Here is a 23,251-nt window from a genome sequence, read left to right as displayed (position 1 = left end):
CTGGATACACTGTATCTACCACATCATTATACACTGGATACACTGTATCTACCACATCATTATACACTGGATACACTGTATCTACTACATCATTATACACTGGATACACTGTATCTACCAGATCATTATACTCTGGATATACTGTACCTACCACATCATTATACACTGGATTCACTGTATCTACCACATCATTGTACTCTGGATACACTGTATCTACCACATCATTATACACTGGATACACTGTATCTACCACATCATTATACTCTGGATACACTGTATCCATCACATCATTATACACTGGATACACTGTATCTACCACATCATTATACACTGGATACACTGTATCTACCACATCATTATACACTGGATACACTGTACCTACCACATCATTATACTCTGGATACACTGTATCTATCACATCATTATACACTGGATACACTGTATCTACCACATCATTATACACTGGATACACTGTATCTACCAGATCATTATACACTGGATACACTGTATCTACCACATCATTATACACTGGATACACTGTATCTTCCACATCATTATACACTGGATACACTGTATCTACCAGATCATTATACACTGGATACACTGTATCTACCACATCATTATACACTGGATACACTGTATCTACCACATCATTATACACTGGATACACTGTATCTACCACATCATTATACACTGGATACACTGTATCTACCACATCATTATACACTGGATAAACTGTATCTACCACATCATTATACACTGGATACACTGTATCTACCACATCATTATACTCTGGATACACTGTATCTACCACATCATTGTACTCTGGATACACTGTATCTACCACATCATTATACTCTAGATACACTGTATCTACCACATCAGTATACACTGGATACACTGTATCTTCCACATCATTATACACTGGATACACTGTATCTACCACATCATTATACACTGGATACACTGTATCTACCACATCATTATACGCTGGATACACTGTATCTACCACATCATTGTACTCTCGATACACTGTATCTACCACATCATTATACACTGGATACACTGTATCTACCACATCATTGTACTCTCGATACACTGTATCTACCACATCATTATACACTGGATACACTGTATCTACCACATCATTATACACTGGATACACTGTATCTTCCACATCATTATACACTGGATACACTGTATCTACCACATCATTATACTCTGGATACACTGTATCTACCACATCATTATACACTGGATACACTGTATCTACCACATCATTATACACTGGATATACTGTATCTATCACATCATTATACACTGGATACACTGTATCTACCACATCATTATACTCTGGATACACTGTATCTACCACATCATTATACACTGGATACACTGTATCTTCCACATCATTATACACTGGATACACTGTATCTACCAGATCATTATACACTGGATACACTGTATCTACCACATCATTATACACTGGATACACTGTATCTACCACATCATTATACACTGGATACACTGTATCTACCACATCATTATACACTGGATACACTGTATCTACCACATCATTATACACTGGATACACTGTATCTTCCACATCATTATACACTGGATACACTGTATCTACCACATCATTATACACTGGATACACTGTATCTACCACATCATTCTACTCTGGATACACTGTATCTACCACATCATTGTACTCTGGATACACTGTATCTACCACATCATTATACTCTGGATACACTGTATCTATCACATCATTATACTCTGGATACACTGTATCTATCACATCATTATACACTGGATACACTGTATCTACCACATCATTATACTCTGGATACACTGTATCTACCACATCATTATACTCTGGATACACTGTATCTTCCACATCATTATACACTGGATACACTGTATCTACCAGATCATTATACACTGGATACACTGTATCTACCACATCATTATACACTGGATACACTGTATCTACCACATCATTATACACTGGACATACTGTATCTATCACATCATTATACACTGGATACACTGTATCTACCACATCATTATACTCTGGATACACTGTATCTACCACATCATTATACACTGGATACACTGTATCTTCCACATCATTATACTCTGGATACACTGTATCTATCACATCATTATACACTGGATACACTGTATCTACCACATCATTATACTCTGGATACACTGTATCTACCACATCATTATACTCTGGATACACTGTATCTTCCACATCATTATACACTGGATACACTGTATCTACCAGATCATTATACACTGGATACACTGTATCTACCACATCATTATACACTGGATACACTGTATCTACCACATCATTATACACTGGACATACTGTATCTATCACATCATTATACACTGGATACACTGTATCTACCACATCATTATACTCTGGATACACTGTATCTACCACATCATTATACACTGGATACACTGTATCTTCCACATCATTATACACTGGATACACTGTATCTACCAGATCATTATACACTGGATACACTGTATCTACCACATCATTATACACTGGATACACTGTATCTACCACATCATTATACACTGGATACACTGTATCTACCACATCATTATACACTGGATACACTGTATCTACCACATCATTATACACTGGATACACTGTATCTACCACATCATTATACACTGGATAAACTGTATCTACCACATCATTATACTCTGGATACACTGTATCTACCACATCATTATACACTGGATACACTGTATCTACCACATCATTATACTCTGGATACACTGTATCTACCACATCATTATACACTGGATACACTGTATCTACCACATCATTATACTCTGGATACACTGTATCTACCACATCATTATACACTGGATACACTGTATCTACCACATCATTATACTCTGGATACACTGTATCTACCACATCATTATACTCTGGATACACTGTATCTATCACATCATTATACACTGGATACACTGTATCTACCACATCATTATACACTGGATACACTGTATCTACCAGATCATTATACACTGGATACACTGTATCTACCACATCATTATACACTGGATACACTGTATCTACCAGATCATTATACACTGGATACACTGTATCTACCACATCATTATACACTGGATACACTGTATCTACCACATCATTATACACTGGATACACTGTATCTACCACATCATTATACACTGGATACACTGTATCTACCACATCATTATACACTGGATAAACTGTATCTACCACATCATTATACACTGGATACACTGTATCTACCACATCATTATACTCTGGATACACTGTATCTACCACATCATTGTACTCTGGATACACTGTATCTACCACATCATTATATTCTAGATACACTGTATCTACCACATCATTATACACTGGATACACTGTATCTTCCACATCATTATACACTGGATACACTGTATCTACCACATCATTATACACTGGATACACTGTATCTACCACATCATTATACACTGGATACACTGTATCTACCACATCATTATACACTGGATACACTGTATCTACCAGATCATTATACTCTGGATACACTGTATCTACCACATCATTATACACTGGATACACTGTATCTACCACATCATTATACACTGGATACACTGTATCTACCACATCATTGTACTCTGGATACACTGTATCTACCAGATCATTATACTCTGGATACACTGTATCTACCACATCATTATACCCTGGATACACTGTATCTACCACATCATTATACACTGGATACACTGTATCTACCACATCATTATACACTGGATACACTGTATCTACCACATCATTATACACTGGATACACTGTATCTACTACATCATTATACACTGGATACACTGTATCTACCAGATCATTATACTCTGGATATACTGTACCTACCACATCATTATACACTGGATTCACTGTATCTACCACATCATTGTACTCTGGATACACTGTATCTACCACATCATTATACACTGGATACACTGTATCTACCACATCATTATACTCTGGATACACTGTATCCATCACATCATTATACACTGGATACACTGTATCTACCACATCATTATACACTGGATACACTGTATCTACCACATCATTATACACTGGATACACTGTACCTACCACATCATTATACTCTGGATACACTGTATCTATCACATCATTATACACTGGATACACTGTATCTACCACATCATTATACACTGGATACACTGTATCTACCAGATCATTATACACTGGATACACTGTATCTACCACATCATTATACACTGGATACACTGTATCTTCCACATCATTATACACTGGATACACTGTATCTACCAGATCATTATACACTGGATACACTGTATCTACCACATCATTATACACTGGATACACTGTATCTACCACATCATTATACACTGGATACACTGTATCTACCACATCATTATACACTGGATACACTGTATCTACCACATCATTATACACTGGATAAACTGTATCTACCACATCATTATACACTGGATACACTGTATCTACCACATCATTATACTCTGGATACACTGTATCTACCACATCATTGTACTCTGGATACACTGTATCTACCACATCATTATACTCTAGATACACTGTATCTACCACATCAGTATACACTGGATACACTGTATCTTCCACATCATTATACACTGGATACACTGTATCTACCACATCATTATACACTGGATACACTGTATCTACCACATCATTATACGCTGGATACACTGTATCTACCACATCATTGTACTCTCGATACACTGTATCTACCACATCATTATACACTGGATACACTGTATCTACCACATCATTGTACTCTCGATACACTGTATCTACCACATCATTATACACTGGATACACTGTATCTACCACATCATTATACACTGGATACACTGTATCTTCCACATCATTATACACTGGATACACTGTATCTACCACATCATTATACTCTGGATACACTGTATCTACCACATCATTATACACTGGATACACTGTATCTACCACATCATTATACACTGGATATACTGTATCTATCACATCATTATACACTGGATACACTGTATCTACCACATCATTATACTCTGGATACACTGTATCTACCACATCATTATACACTGGATACACTGTATCTTCCACATCATTATACACTGGATACACTGTATCTACCAGATCATTATACACTGGATACACTGTATCTACCACATCATTATACACTGGATACACTGTATCTACCACATCATTATACACTGGATACACTGTATCTACCACATCATTATACACTGGATACACTGTATCTACCACATCATTATACACTGGATACACTGTATCTTCCACATCATTATACACTGGATACACTGTATCTACCACATCATTATACACTGGATACACTGTATCTACCACATCATTCTACTCTGGATACACTGTATCTACCACATCATTGTACTCTGGATACACTGTATCTACCACATCATTATACTCTGGATACACTGTATCTATCACATCATTATACTCTGGATACACTGTATCTATCACATCATTATACACTGGATACACTGTATCTACCACATCATTATACTCTGGATACACTGTATCTACCACATCATTATACTCTGGATACACTGTATCTTCCACATCATTATACACTGGATACACTGTATCTACCAGATCATTATACACTGGATACACTGTATCTACCACATCATTATACACTGGATACACTGTATCTACCACATCATTATACACTGGACATACTGTATCTATCACATCATTATACACTGGATACACTGTATCTACCACATCATTATACTCTGGATACACTGTATCTACCACATCATTATACACTGGATACACTGTATCTTCCACATCATTATACTCTGGATACACTGTATCTATCACATCATTATACACTGGATACACTGTATCTACCACATCATTATACTCTGGATACACTGTATCTACCACATCATTATACTCTGGATACACTGTATCTTCCACATCATTATACACTGGATACACTGTATCTACCAGATCATTATACACTGGATACACTGTATCTACCACATCATTATACACTGGATACACTGTATCTACCACATCATTATACACTGGACATACTGTATCTATCACATCATTATACACTGGATACACTGTATCTACCACATCATTATACTCTGGATACACTGTATCTACCACATCATTATACACTGGATACACTGTATCTTCCACATCATTATACACTGGATACACTGTATCTACCAGATCATTATACACTGGATACACTGTATCTACCACATCATTATACACTGGATACACTGTATCTACCACATCATTATACACTGGATACACTGTATCTACCACATCATTATACACTGGATACACTGTATCTACCACATCATTATACACTGGATACACTGTATCTACCACATCATTATACACTGGATAAACTGTATCTACCACATCATTATACTCTGGATACACTGTATCTACCACATCATTATACACTGGATACACTGTATCTACCACATCATTATACTCTGGATACACTGTATCTACCACATCATTATACACTGGATACACTGTATCTACCACATCATTATACTCTGGATACACTGTATCTACCACATCATTATACACTGGATACACTGTATCTACCACATCATTATACTCTGGATACACTGTATCTACCACATCATTATACTCTGGATACACTGTATCTTCCACATCATTATACACTGGATACACTGTATCTACCACATCATTATACACTGGATACACTGTATCTACCACATCATTCTACTCTGGATACACTGTATCTACCACATCATTGTACTCTGGATACACTGTATCTACCACATCATTATACTCTGGATACACTGTATCTATCACATCATTATACTCTGGATACACTGTATCTACCACATCATTATACTCTGGATACACTGTATCTACCACATCATTATACTCTGGATACACTGTATCTTCCACATCATTATACACTGGATACACTGTATCTACCAGATCATTATACACTGGATACACTGTATCTACCACATCATTATACACTGGATACACTGTATCTACCACATCATTATACACTGGACATACTGTATCTATCACATCATTATACACTGGATACACTGTATCTACCACATCATTATACTCTGGATACACTGTATCTACCACATCATTATACACTGGATACACTGTATCTACCACATCATTATACTCTGGATACACTGTATCTACCACATCATTATACTCTGGATACACTGTATCTACCACATCATTATACACTGGACATACTGTATCTATCACATCATTATACACTGGATACACTGTATCTACCACATCATTATACTCTGGATACACTGTATCTACCACATCATTATACACTGGATACACTGTATCTACCACATCATTATACACTGGACATACTGTATCTATCACATCATTATACACTGGATACACTGTATCTACCACATCATTATACTCTGGATACACTGTATCTACCACATCATTATACACTGGATACACTGTATCTTCCACATCATTATACACTGGATACACTGTATCTACCAGATCATTATACACTGGATACACTGTATCTACCACATCATTATACACTGGATACACTGTATCTACCACATCATTATACACTGGATACACTGTATCTACCACATCATTATACACTGGATACACTGTATCTACCACATCATTATACACTGGATACACTGTATCTACCACATCATTATACACTGGATAAACTGTATCTACCACATCATTATACTCTGGATACACTGTATCTACCACATCATTATACACTGGATACACTGTATCTACCACATCATTATACTCTGGATACACTGTATCTACCACATCATTATACACTGGATACACTGTATCTACCACATCATTATACTCTGGATACACTGTATCTACCACATCATTATACACTGGATACACTGTATCTACCACATCATTATACTCTGGATACACTGTATCTACCACATCATTATACTCTGGATACACTGTATCTTCCACATCATTATACACTGGATACACTGTATCTACCACATCATTATACACTGGATACACTGTATCTACCACATCATTCTACTCTGGATACACTGTATCTACCACATCATTATACACTGGATACACTGTATCTACCACATCATTGTACTCTGGATACACTGTATCTACCACATCATTATACTCTGGATACACTGTATCTATCACATCATTATACACTGGATACACTGTATCTACCACATCATTATACTCTGGATACACTGTATCTACCACATCATTATACGCTGGATACACTGTATCTTCCACATCATTATACACTGGATACACTGTATCTACCACATCATTATACACTGGATACACTGTATCTACCACATCATTATACGCTGGATACACTGTATCTACCACATCATTATACTCTGGATACACTGTATCTACCACATCATTGTATTCTGGATACACTGTATCTACCACATCATTATACACTGGATACACTGTATCTACCACATCATTATACACTGGATACACTGTATCTACCACATCATTATACACTGGATACACTGTATCTACCACATCATTGTATTCTGGATACACTGTATCTACCACATCATTATACACTGGATACACTGTATCTACCACATCATTATACACTGGATACACTGTATCTACCACATCATTATACACTGGATACACTATCTACCACATCATTATACACTGGATACACTGTATCTACCACATCATTATACGCTGGATACACTGTATCTACCACATCATTGTACTCTGGATACACTGTATCTACCACATCATTATACACTGGATACACTGTATCTACCACATCATTATACACTGCATACACTGTATCTATCACATCATTATACACTGGATACACTGTATCTACCACATCATTATACACTGGATACATTGTATCTACCACATCATTATACACTGGATACACTGTATCTACCACATCATTATACTCTGGATACACTGTATCTACCACATCATTGTACACTGGATACACTGTATCTACCACATCATTATACACTGGATACACTGTATCTACCACATCATTATACACTGGATACACTGTATCTACCACATCATTATACACTGGATACACTGTATCTACCACATCATTATACACTGGATACACTGTATCTACCACATCATTATACTCTGGATACACTGTATCTACCACATCATTATACACTGGATACACTGTATCTACCACATCATTATACACTGGATACACTGTATCTACCACATCATTCTACTCTGGATACACTGTATCTACTACATCATTATACACTGGATACACTGTATCTACCACATCATTATACACTGGATACACTGTATCTACCACATCATTATACACTGGATACACTGTATCTACCACATCATTATACACTGGATACACTGTATCTACCACATCATTATACTCTGGATACACTGTATCTACCACATCATTGTACTCTGGATACACTGTATCTACCACATCATTATACGCTGGATATACTGTATCTACCACATCATTATACACTGGATACACTGTATCTACCACATCATTATACACTGGATACACTGTATCTACCACATCATTATACACTGGATACACTGTATCAACCACATCATTATACACTGGATACACTGTATCTACCACATCATTATACACTGGATACACTGTATCTACCACATAATTATACACTGGATACTTTGTATCTATCACATCATTATACACTGGATACACTGTATCTACCACATCATTATACACTGGATACACTGTATCTGCCACATCATTATGCACTGGATACACTGTATCTACCACATCATTGTACGCTGGACACACTGTATCTACCACATCAATGTACTCTGGATACACTGTATCTAACACATCATTGTACTCTGGATACACTGTATCTACCACATCATTGTACTCTGGATACACTGTATCTAACACATCATTGTACTCTGGATACACTGTATCTACCACATCATTATACTCTGGATGCACTGTATCTACCACATCATTATACACTGGATACACTGTATCTACCACATCATTATGCACTGGATACACTGTATCTACCACATCATTATACTCTGGATACACTGTATCTATCACATCATTATACACTGGATACACTGTGTCTACCACATCATTGTACTCTAGATACACTGTATCTACCACATCATTATACTCTGGATACACTGTATCTACCACAAAATTGTACTCTGGATACACTGTATCTACCACATCATTATGCACTGGATACACTGTATCTACCACATCATTATACTCTGGATACACTGTATCTATCACATCATTATACACTGGATACACTGTATCTACCACATCATTATACTCTGGATACAGTGTATCTACTACATCAATATACACTGGATACACTGTATCTACCACATCATTATATACTGGATACACTGTATCTACCACATCATTATACTCTGGATACACTGTATCTACCACATCATTATACACTGGATACACTGTATCTACCACATCATTATACTCTGGATACACTGTATCTATCACATCATTATACACTGGATACACTGTATCTACCACATCATTATACACTGGATGCACTGTATCTACCACATCATTATACACTGGATATACTGTATCTACCACATCATTGTACTCTGGATACACTGTATCTACCACATCATTATACTCTGGATACAGTGTATCTACTACATCAATATACACTGGATACACTGTATCTACCACATCATTATACACTGGATACACTGTATCTACCACATCATTATACTCTGGATACACTGTATCTACCACATCATTATACTCTGGATACACTGTATCTACCACATCATTATACGCTGGATACACTGTATCTACCACATCATTATACACTGGATACACTGTATCTACCACATCATTATACACTGGATACACTGTATCTACCACATAATTATACTCTGGATACACTGTATCTACCACATCATTATACTCTGGATGCACTGTATCTACCACATCATTGTACTCTGGATACACTGTATCTACCACATCATTGTACTCTGGATACACTGTATCTACCACATCATTATACTCTGGATACACTGTATCTACCACATCATTATACTCTGGATACACTGTATCTACCACATAATTATACACTGGATACACTGTATCTACCACATCATTGTACTCTGGATACACTGTATCTATCACATCATTATACACTGGATACACTGTATCTACCACATCATTGTACTCTGGATACACTGTATCTACCACATCATTATACACTGGATACCAAGTATCTACCACATCATTATACGCTGGATACATTGTATCTACCACATCATTACACTCTGGATACACTGTATCTACCACATCATTATACACTGGATACACTGTATCTACCACATCATTATACTCTGGATACACTGTATCTACCACATCATTATACGCTGGATACACTGTATCTACCAGATCATTGTACACTGGATACACTGTATCTACCACATCATTATACTCTGGATACACTGTATCTACCAGATCATTGTACACTGGATACACTGTATCTACCACATCATTATACTCTGGATACACTGTATCTACCAGATCATTATACACTGGATACACTGTACCAACCACATCATTATACTATGGATACACTGTATCTACCACATCATTATACACTGGATACACTGTATCTACCACATCATTATACACTGGATACACTGTATCTACCACATCATTATACACTGGATACACTGTATCTACCACATCATTATACGCTGGATACACTGTATCTACCACATCATTATACGCTGGATACACTGTATCTACCAGATCATTATACACTGGATACACTGTATCTACCACATCATTACACTCTGGATACACTGTATCTACCACATCATTATTCTCTGGATACACTGTATCTACCAAATCATTGTACACTGGATACACTGTATCTACCACATCATTATACTCTGGATACACTGTATCTACCAGATCATTATACACTGGATACACTGTACCAACCACATCATTATACTATGGATACACTGTATCTACCACATCATTATACACTGGATACACTGTATCTACCACATCATTATACTCTGGATACACTGTATCTACCACATCATTATACGCTGGATACACTGTATCTACCACATCATTATACACTGGATACACTGTATCTACCACATCATTACACTCTGGATACACTGTATCTACCACATCATTGTACTCTGGATACACTGTATCTACCACATCATTATACGCTGGATACACTGTATCTACCACATCATTATACACTGGATACACTGTATCTACCACATCATTACACTCTGGATACACTGTATCTACCACATCATTGTACTCTGGATACACTGTATCTACCACATCATTATACAATGGATACACTGTATCTACCACATCATTATACGCTGGATACACTGTATCTACCACATCATTATACACTGGATACACTGTATCTACCACATCATTACACTCTGGATACACTGTATCTACCACATCATTATACTCTGGATACACTGTATCTACCAGATCATTATACACTGGATACACTGTATCTACCACATCATTATACTCTGGATACACTGTATCTACCAGATCATTATACACTGGATACACTGTATCTACCACATCATTATACTCTGGATACACTGTATCTACCACATCATTATACACTGGATACACTGTATCTACCACATCATTATACACTGGATACACTGTATCTACCACATCATTATACACTCGATACACTGTATCTACCACATCATTGTACTCTGGATACACTGTATCTACCACATCATTATACACTGGATACACTGTATCTACCACATCATTATACTCTGGATACACTGTATCTACCACATCATTATACACTGGATACACTGTATCTACCACATCATTATACTCTGGATACACTGTATCTACCACATCATTATACACTGGATACACTGTATCTACCACATCATTATACACTGGATACACTGTATCTATCACATCATTATACACTGGATACACTGTATCTACCACATCATTGTATTTTAGAAACTCTGTATGTACCACATTATTATACACTGTATCTACGACATCATTGTACTCTGGATGCACTGTATCTACCACATCATTATACTCTGGATACACTGTATCTACCACATCATTATACACTGGATACACTGTATCTATCACATCATTATACACTGGATACACTGTATCTACCACATCATTATACACTGGATACACTGTATCTACTACATCATTATACTCTGGATACACTGTATCTACCACATCATTGTACACTGGATTCACTGTATCTACCACATCATTATACGCTGGATACACTGTATCTACCACATCATTATACACTGGATACACTGTATCTACCACATCATTATACGCTGGATACACTGTATCTACCACATCATTATACACTGGATACACTGTATCTACTACATCATTATACTCTGGATACACTGTATCTACCACATCATTATACACTGGATACACTATATCTACCACATCATTATACTCTGGATACACTGTATCTACCACATCATTATACACTGGATACACTGTATCTACCACATCATTGTACTCTGGATGCACTGTATCTACCACATCATTGTACTCTGGATACACTGTATCTACCACATCATTATACACTGGATGCACTGTATCTACCACATCATTGTACTCTGGATACACTGTATCTACCACATCATTATACACTGGATACACTGTATCTACCACATCATTATACTCTAGATACACTGTATCTACCACATCATTATACTCTGGATACACTGTATCTACCACATCATTATACACTGGATACACTGTATCTACCACATCATTATACACTGGATACACTGTATCTACCACATCATTCTACACTGGACACACTGTATCTACCACATCATTGTACTCTGGATACACTGTATCTACCACATCATTATACACTGGATACACTGTATCTACCACATCATTGTACTCTGGATGCACTGTATCTACCACATCATTGTACTCTGGATACACTGTATCTACCACATCATTATACACTGGATACACTGTATCTACCACATCTTCTTACACTGGATACACTGTATCTACCACATCATTATACACTGAGTACACTGTATCTATCACATCATTATACACTGGATACACTGTATCTACCACATCATTGTACTCTGGATGCACTGTATCTATCACATCATTATACACTGGATACACTGTATCTACCACATCATTGTAATCTGGATACACTGTATCTACCACATCATTATACTCTGGATACACTGTATCTACCACATCATTATACACTGGATACACTGTATCTATCACATCATTATACACTGGATACACTGTATCTACCACATCATTGTACTCTGGATACAATGTATCTACCACATCATTATACTCTGGATACACTGTATCTACCACATCATTACACACTGGATACACTGTATCTACCACATCATTGTAATCTGGATACACTGTATCTACCACATCATTATACTCTGGATACACTGTATCTACCACATCATTGTACTCTGGATGCACTGTATCTACCACATCATTATACGCTGGATACACTGCATCTACCACATCATTATACACTGGATACACTGTATCTACCACATCATTGTACTCTGGATGCACTGTATCTACCACATCATTATACACTGGATATACTGTATCTACCACATCATTATACACTGGATACACTGTATCTACCACATCATTGTACTCTGGATGCACTGTATCTACCACATCATTATACACTGGATACACTGTATCTACCACATCATTATACACTGGATACACTGTATCTACCACATCATTACACTCTGGATACACTGTATCTACCACATCATTATACTCTGGATACACTGTATCTACCAGATCATTATACACTGGATACACTGTATCTACCACATCATTATACTCTGGATACACTGTATCTACCAGATCATTATACACTGGATACACTGTATCTACCACATCATTATACTCTGGATACACTGTATCTACCACATCATTATACACTGGATACACTGTATCTACCACATCATTATACACTGGATACACTGTATCTACCACATCATTATACACTCGATACACTGTATCTACCACATCATTGTACTCTGGATACACTGTATCTACCACATCATTATACACTGGATACACTGTATCTACCACATCATTATACTCTGGATACACTGTATCTACCACATCATTATACACTGGATACACTGTATCTACCACATCATTATACTCTGGATACACTGTATCTACCACATCATTATACACTGGATACACTGTATCTACCACATCATTATACACTGGATACACTGTATCTATCACATCATTATACACTGGATACACTGTATCTACCACATCATTATACACTGGATACACTGTATCTACCACATCATTGTACTCTGGATACACTGTATCTACCACATCATTATACACTGGATACACTGTATCTATCACATCATTATACACTGGATACACTGTATCTACCACATCATTATACTCTGGATACACTGTATCTACCACATCATTATACACTGGATACATTGTATCTACCACATCATTATACTCTGGATACACTGTATCTATCACAACATTGTACACTGGATTCACTGTATCTATCACATCATTATACACTGGATACACTGTATCTACCACATCATTATACACTGGATACACTGTATCTACCAGATCATTATACACTGGATACACTGTATCTACCACATCATTATACACTGGATACACTGTATCTACCACATCATTATACACTGGACATACTGTATCTATCACATCATTATACACTGGATACACTGTATCTACCACATCATTATACTCTGGATACACTGTATCTACCACATCATTATACACTGGATACACTGTATCTTCCACATCATTATACTCTGGATACACTGTATCTATCACATCATTATACACTGGATACACTGTATCTACCACATCATTATACTCTGGATACACTGTATCTACCACATCATTATACTCTGGATACACTGTATCTTCCACATCATTATACACTGGATACACTGTATCTACCAGATCATTATACACTGGATACACTGTATCTACCACATCATTATACACTGGATACACTGTATCTACCACATCATTATACACTGGACATACTGTATCTATCACATCATTATACACTGGATACACTGTATCTACCACATCATTATACTCTGGATACACTGTATCTACCACATCATTATACACTGGATACACTGTATCTTCCACATCATTATACACTGGATACACTGTATCTACCAGATCATTATACACTGGATACACTGTATCTACCACATCATTATACACTGGATACACTGTATCTACCACATCATTATACACTGGATACACTGTATCTACCACATCATTATACACTGGATACACTGTATCTACCACATCATTATACACTGGATACACTGTATCTACCACATCATTATACACTGGATAAACTGTATCTACCACATCATTATACTCTGGATACACTGTATCTACCACATCATTATACACTGGATACACTGTATCTACCACATCATTATACTCTGGATACACTGTATCTACCACATCATTATACACTGGATACACTGTATCTACCACATCATTATACTCTGGATACACTGTATCTACCACATCATTATACACTGGATACACTGTATCTACCACATCATTATACTCTGGATACACTGTATCTACCACATCATTATACTCTGGATACACTGTATCTTCCACATCATTATACACTGGATACACTGTATCTACCACATCATTATACACTGGATACACTGTATCTACCACATCATTCTACTCTGGATACACTGTATCTACCACATCATTGTACTCTGGATACACTGTATCTACCACATCATTATACTCTGGATACACTGTATCTATCACATCATTATACTCTGGATACACTGTATCTACCACATCATTATACTCTGGATACACTGTATCTACCACATCATTATACTCTGGATACACTGTATCTTCCACATCATTATACACTGGATACACTGTATCTACCAGATCATTATACACTGGATACACTGTATCTACCACATCATTATACACTGGATACACTGTATCTACCACATCATTATACACTGGACATACTGTATCTATCACATCATTATACACTGGATACACTGTATCTACCACATCATTATACTCTGGATACACTGTATCTACCACATCATTATACACTGGATACACTGTATCTACCACATCATTATACTCTGGATACACTGTATCTACCACATCATTATACTCTGGATACACTGTATCTACCACATCATTATACACTGGACATACTGTATCTATCACATCATTATACACTGGATACACTGTATCTACCACATCATTATACTCTGGATACACTGTATCTACCACATCATTATACACTGGATACACTGTATCTACCACATCATTATACACTGGACATACTGTATCTATCACATCATTATACACTGGATACACTGTATCTACCACATCATTATACTCTGGATACACTGTATCTACCACATCATTATACACTGGATACACTGTATCTTCCACATCATTATACACTGGATACACTGTATCTACCAGATCATTATACACTGGATACACTGTATCTACCACATCATTATACACTGGATACACTGTATCTACCACATCATTATACACTGGATACACTGTATCTACCACATCATTATACACTGGATACACTGTATCTACCACATCATTATACACTGGATACACTGTATCTACCACATCATTATACACTGGATAAACTGTATCTACCACATCATTATACTCTGGATACACTGTATCTACCACATCATTATACACTGGATACACTGTATCTACCACATCATTATACTCTGGATACACTGTATCTACCACATCATTATACACTGGATACACTGTATCTACCACATCATTATACTCTGGATACACTGTATCTACCACATCATTATACACTGGATACACTGTATCTACCACATCATTATACTCTGGATACACTGTATCTACCACATCATTATACTCTGGATACACTGTATCTTCCACATCATTATACACTGGATACACTGTATCTACCACATCATTATACACTGGATACACTGTATCTACCACATCATTCTACTCTGGATACACTGTATCTACCACATCATTATACACTGGATACACTGTATCTACCACATCATTGTACTCTGGATACACTGTATCTACCACATCATTATACTCTGGATACACTGTATCTATCACATCATTATACACTGGATACACTGTATCTACCACATCATTATACTCTGGATACACTGTATCTACCACATCATTATACGCTGGATACACTGTATCTTCCACATCATTATACACTGGATACACTGTATCTACCACATCATTATACACTGGATACACTGTATCTACCACATCATTATACGCTGGATACACTGTATCTACCACATCATTATACTCTGGATACACTGTATCTACCACATCATTGTATTCTGGATACACTGTATCTACCACATCATTATACACTGGATACACTGTATCTACCACATCATTATACACTGGATACACTGTATCTACCACATCATTATACACTGGATACACTGTATCTACCACATCATTGTATTCTGGATACACTGTATCTACCACATCATTATACACTGGATACACTGTATCTACCACATCATTATACACTGGATACACTGTATCTACCACATCATTATACACTGGATACACTATCTACCACATCATTATACACTGGATACACTGTATCTACCACATCATTATACGCTGGATACACTGTATCTACCACATCATTGTACTCTGGATACACTGTATCTACCACATCATTATACACTGGATACACTGTATCTACCACATCATTATACACTGCATACACTGTATCTATCACATCATTATACACTGGATACACTGTATCTACCACATCATTATACACTGGATACATTGTATCTACCACATCATTATACACTGGATACACTGTATCTACCACATCATTATACTCTGGATACACTGTATCTACCACATCATTGTACACTGGATACACTGTATCTACCACATCATTATACACTGGATACACTGTATCTACCACATCATTATACACTGGATACACTGTATCTACCACATCATTATACACTGGATACACTGTATCTACCACATCATTATACACTGGATACACTGTATCTACCACATCATTATACTCTGGATACACTGTATCTACCACATCATTATACACTGGATACACTGTATCTACCACATCATTATACACTGGATACACTGTATCTACCACATCATTCTACTCTGGATACACTGTATCTACTACATCATTATACACTGGATACACTGTATCTACCACATCATTATACACTGGATACACTGTATCTACCACATCATTATACACTGGATACACTGTATCTACCACATCATTATACACTGGATACACTGTATCTACCACATCATTATACTCTGGATACACTGTATCTACCACATCATTGTACTCTGGATACACTGTATCTACCACATCATTATACGCTGGATATACTGTATCTACCACATCATTATACACTGGATACACTGTATCTACCACATCATTATACACTGGATACACTGTATCTACCACATCATTATACACTGGATACACTGTATCAACCACATCATTATACACTGGATACACTGTATCTACCACATCATTATACACTGGATACACTGTATCTACCACATAATTATACACTGGATACTTTGTATCTATCACATCATTATACACTGGATACACTGTATCTACCACATCATTATACACTGGATACACTGTATCTGCCACATCATTATGCACTGGATACACTGTATCTACCACATCATTGTACGCTGGACACACTGTATCTACCACATCAATGTACTCTGGATACACTGTATCTAACACATCATTGTACTCTGGATACACTGTATCTACCACATCATTGTACTCTGGATACACTGTATCTAACACATCATTGTACTCTGGATACACTGTATCTACCACATCATTATACTCTGGATGCACTGTATCTACCACATCATTATACACTGGATACACTGTATCTACCACATCATTATGCACTGGATACACTGTATCTACCACATCATTATACTCTGGATACACTGTATCTATCACATCATTATACACTGGATACACTGTGTCTACCACATCATTGTACTCTAGATACACTGTATCTACCACATCATTATACTCTGGATACACTGTATCTACCACAAAATTGTACTCTGGATACACTGTATCTACCACATCATTATGCACTGGATACACTGTATCTACCACATCATTATACTCTGGATACACTGTATCTATCACATCATTATACACTGGATACACTGTATCTACCACATCATTATACTCTGGATACAGTGTATCTACTACATCAATATACACTGGATACACTGTATCTACCACATCATTATATACTGGATACACTGTATCTACCACATCATTATACTCTGGATACACTGTATCTACCACATCATTATACACTGGATACACTGTATCTACCACATCATTATACTCTGGATACACTGTATCTATCACATCATTATACACTGGATACACTGTATCTACCACATCATTATACACTGGATGCACTGTATCTACCACATCATTATACACTGGATATACTGTATCTACCACATCATTGTACTCTGGATACACTGTATCTACCACATCATTATACTCTGGATACAGTGTATCTACTACATCAATATACACTGGATACACTGTATCTACCACATCATTATACACTGGATACACTGTATCTACCACATCATTATACTCTGGATACACTGTATCTACCACATCATTATACTCTGGATACACTGTATCTACCACATCATTATACGCTGGATACACTGTATCTACCACATCATTATACACTGGATACACTGTATCTACCACATCATTATACACTGGATACACTGTATCTACCACATAATTATACTCTGGATACACTGTATCTACCACATCATTATACTCTGGATGCACTGTATCTACCACATCATTGTACTCTGGATACACTGTATCTACCACATCATTGTACTCTGGATACACTGTATCTACCACATCATTATACTCTGGATACACTGTATCTACCACATCATTATACTCTGGATACACTGTATCTACCACATAATTATACACTGGATACACTGTATCTACCACATCATTGTACTCTGGATACACTGTATCTATCACATCATTATACACTGGATACACTGTATCTACCACATCATTGTACTCTGGATACACTGTATCTACCACATCATTATACACTGGATACCAAGTATCTACCACATCATTATACGCTGGATACATTGTATCTACCACATCATTACACTCTGGATACACTGTATCTACCACATCATTATACACTGGATACACTGTATCTACCACATCATTATACTCTGGATACACTGTATCTACCACATCATTATACGCTGGATACACTGTATCTACCAGATCATTGTACACTGGATACACTGTATCTACCACATCATTATACTCTGGATACACTGTATCTACCAGATCATTGTACACTGGATACACTGTATCTACCACATCATTATACTCTGGATACACTGTATCTACCAGATCATTATACACTGGATACACTGTACCAACCACATCATTATACTATGGATACACTGTATCTACCACATCATTATACACTGGATACACTGTATCTACCACATCATTATACACTGGATACACTGTATCTACCACATCATTATACACTGGATACACTGTATCTACCACATCATTATACGCTGGATACACTGTATCTACCACATCATTATACGCTGGATACACTGTATCTACCAGATCATTATACACTGGATACACTGTATCTACCACATCATTACACTCTGGATACACTGTATCTACCACATCATTATTCTCTGGATACACTGTATCTACCAAATCATTGTACACTGGATACACTGTATCTACCACATCATTATACTCTGGATACACTGTATCTACCAGATCATTATACACTGGATACACTGTACCAACCACATCATTATACTATGGATACACTGTATCTACCACATCATTATACACTGGATACACTGTATCTACCACATCATTATACTCTGGATACACTGTATCTACCACATCATTATACGCTGGATACACTGTATCTACCACATCATTATACACTGGATACACTGTATCTACCACATCATTACACTCTGGATACACTGTATCTACCACATCATTGTACTCTGGATACACTGTATCTACCACATCATTATACGCTGGATACACTGTATCTACCACATCATTATACACTGGATACACTGTATCTACCACATCATTACACTCTGGATACACTGTATCTACCACATCATTGTACTCTGGATACACTGTATCTACCACATCATTATACAATGGATACACTGTATCTACCACATCATTATACGCTGGATACACTGTATCTACCACATCATTATACACTGGATACACTGTATCTACCACATCATTACACTCTGGATACACTGTATCTACCACATCATTATACTCTGGATACACTGTATCTACCAGATCATTATACACTGGATACACTGTATCTACCACATCATTATACTCTGGATACACTGTATCTACCAGATCATTATACACTGGATACACTGTATCTACCACATCATTATACTCTGGATACACTGTATCTACCACATCATTATACACTGGATACACTGTATCTACCACATCATTATACACTGGATACACTGTATCTACCACATCATTATACACTCGATACACTGTATCTACCACATCATTGTACTCTGGATACACTGTATCTACCACATCATTATACACTGGATACACTGTATCTACCACATCATTATACTCTGGATACACTGTATCTACCACATCATTATACACTGGATACACTGTATCTACCACATCATTATACTCTGGATACACTGTATCTACCACATCATTATACACTGGATACACTGTATCTACCACATCATTATACACTGGATACACTGTATCTATCACATCATTATAC

This window comes from Anomaloglossus baeobatrachus, chromosome 5 (assembly GCF_048569485.1).
Source record: "Anomaloglossus baeobatrachus isolate aAnoBae1 chromosome 5, aAnoBae1.hap1, whole genome shotgun sequence".
Classification (NCBI taxonomy): Eukaryota; Metazoa; Chordata; class Amphibia; order Anura; family Aromobatidae; genus Anomaloglossus; species Anomaloglossus baeobatrachus.
Note: the sequence above shows the minus strand (reverse complement) of the source record.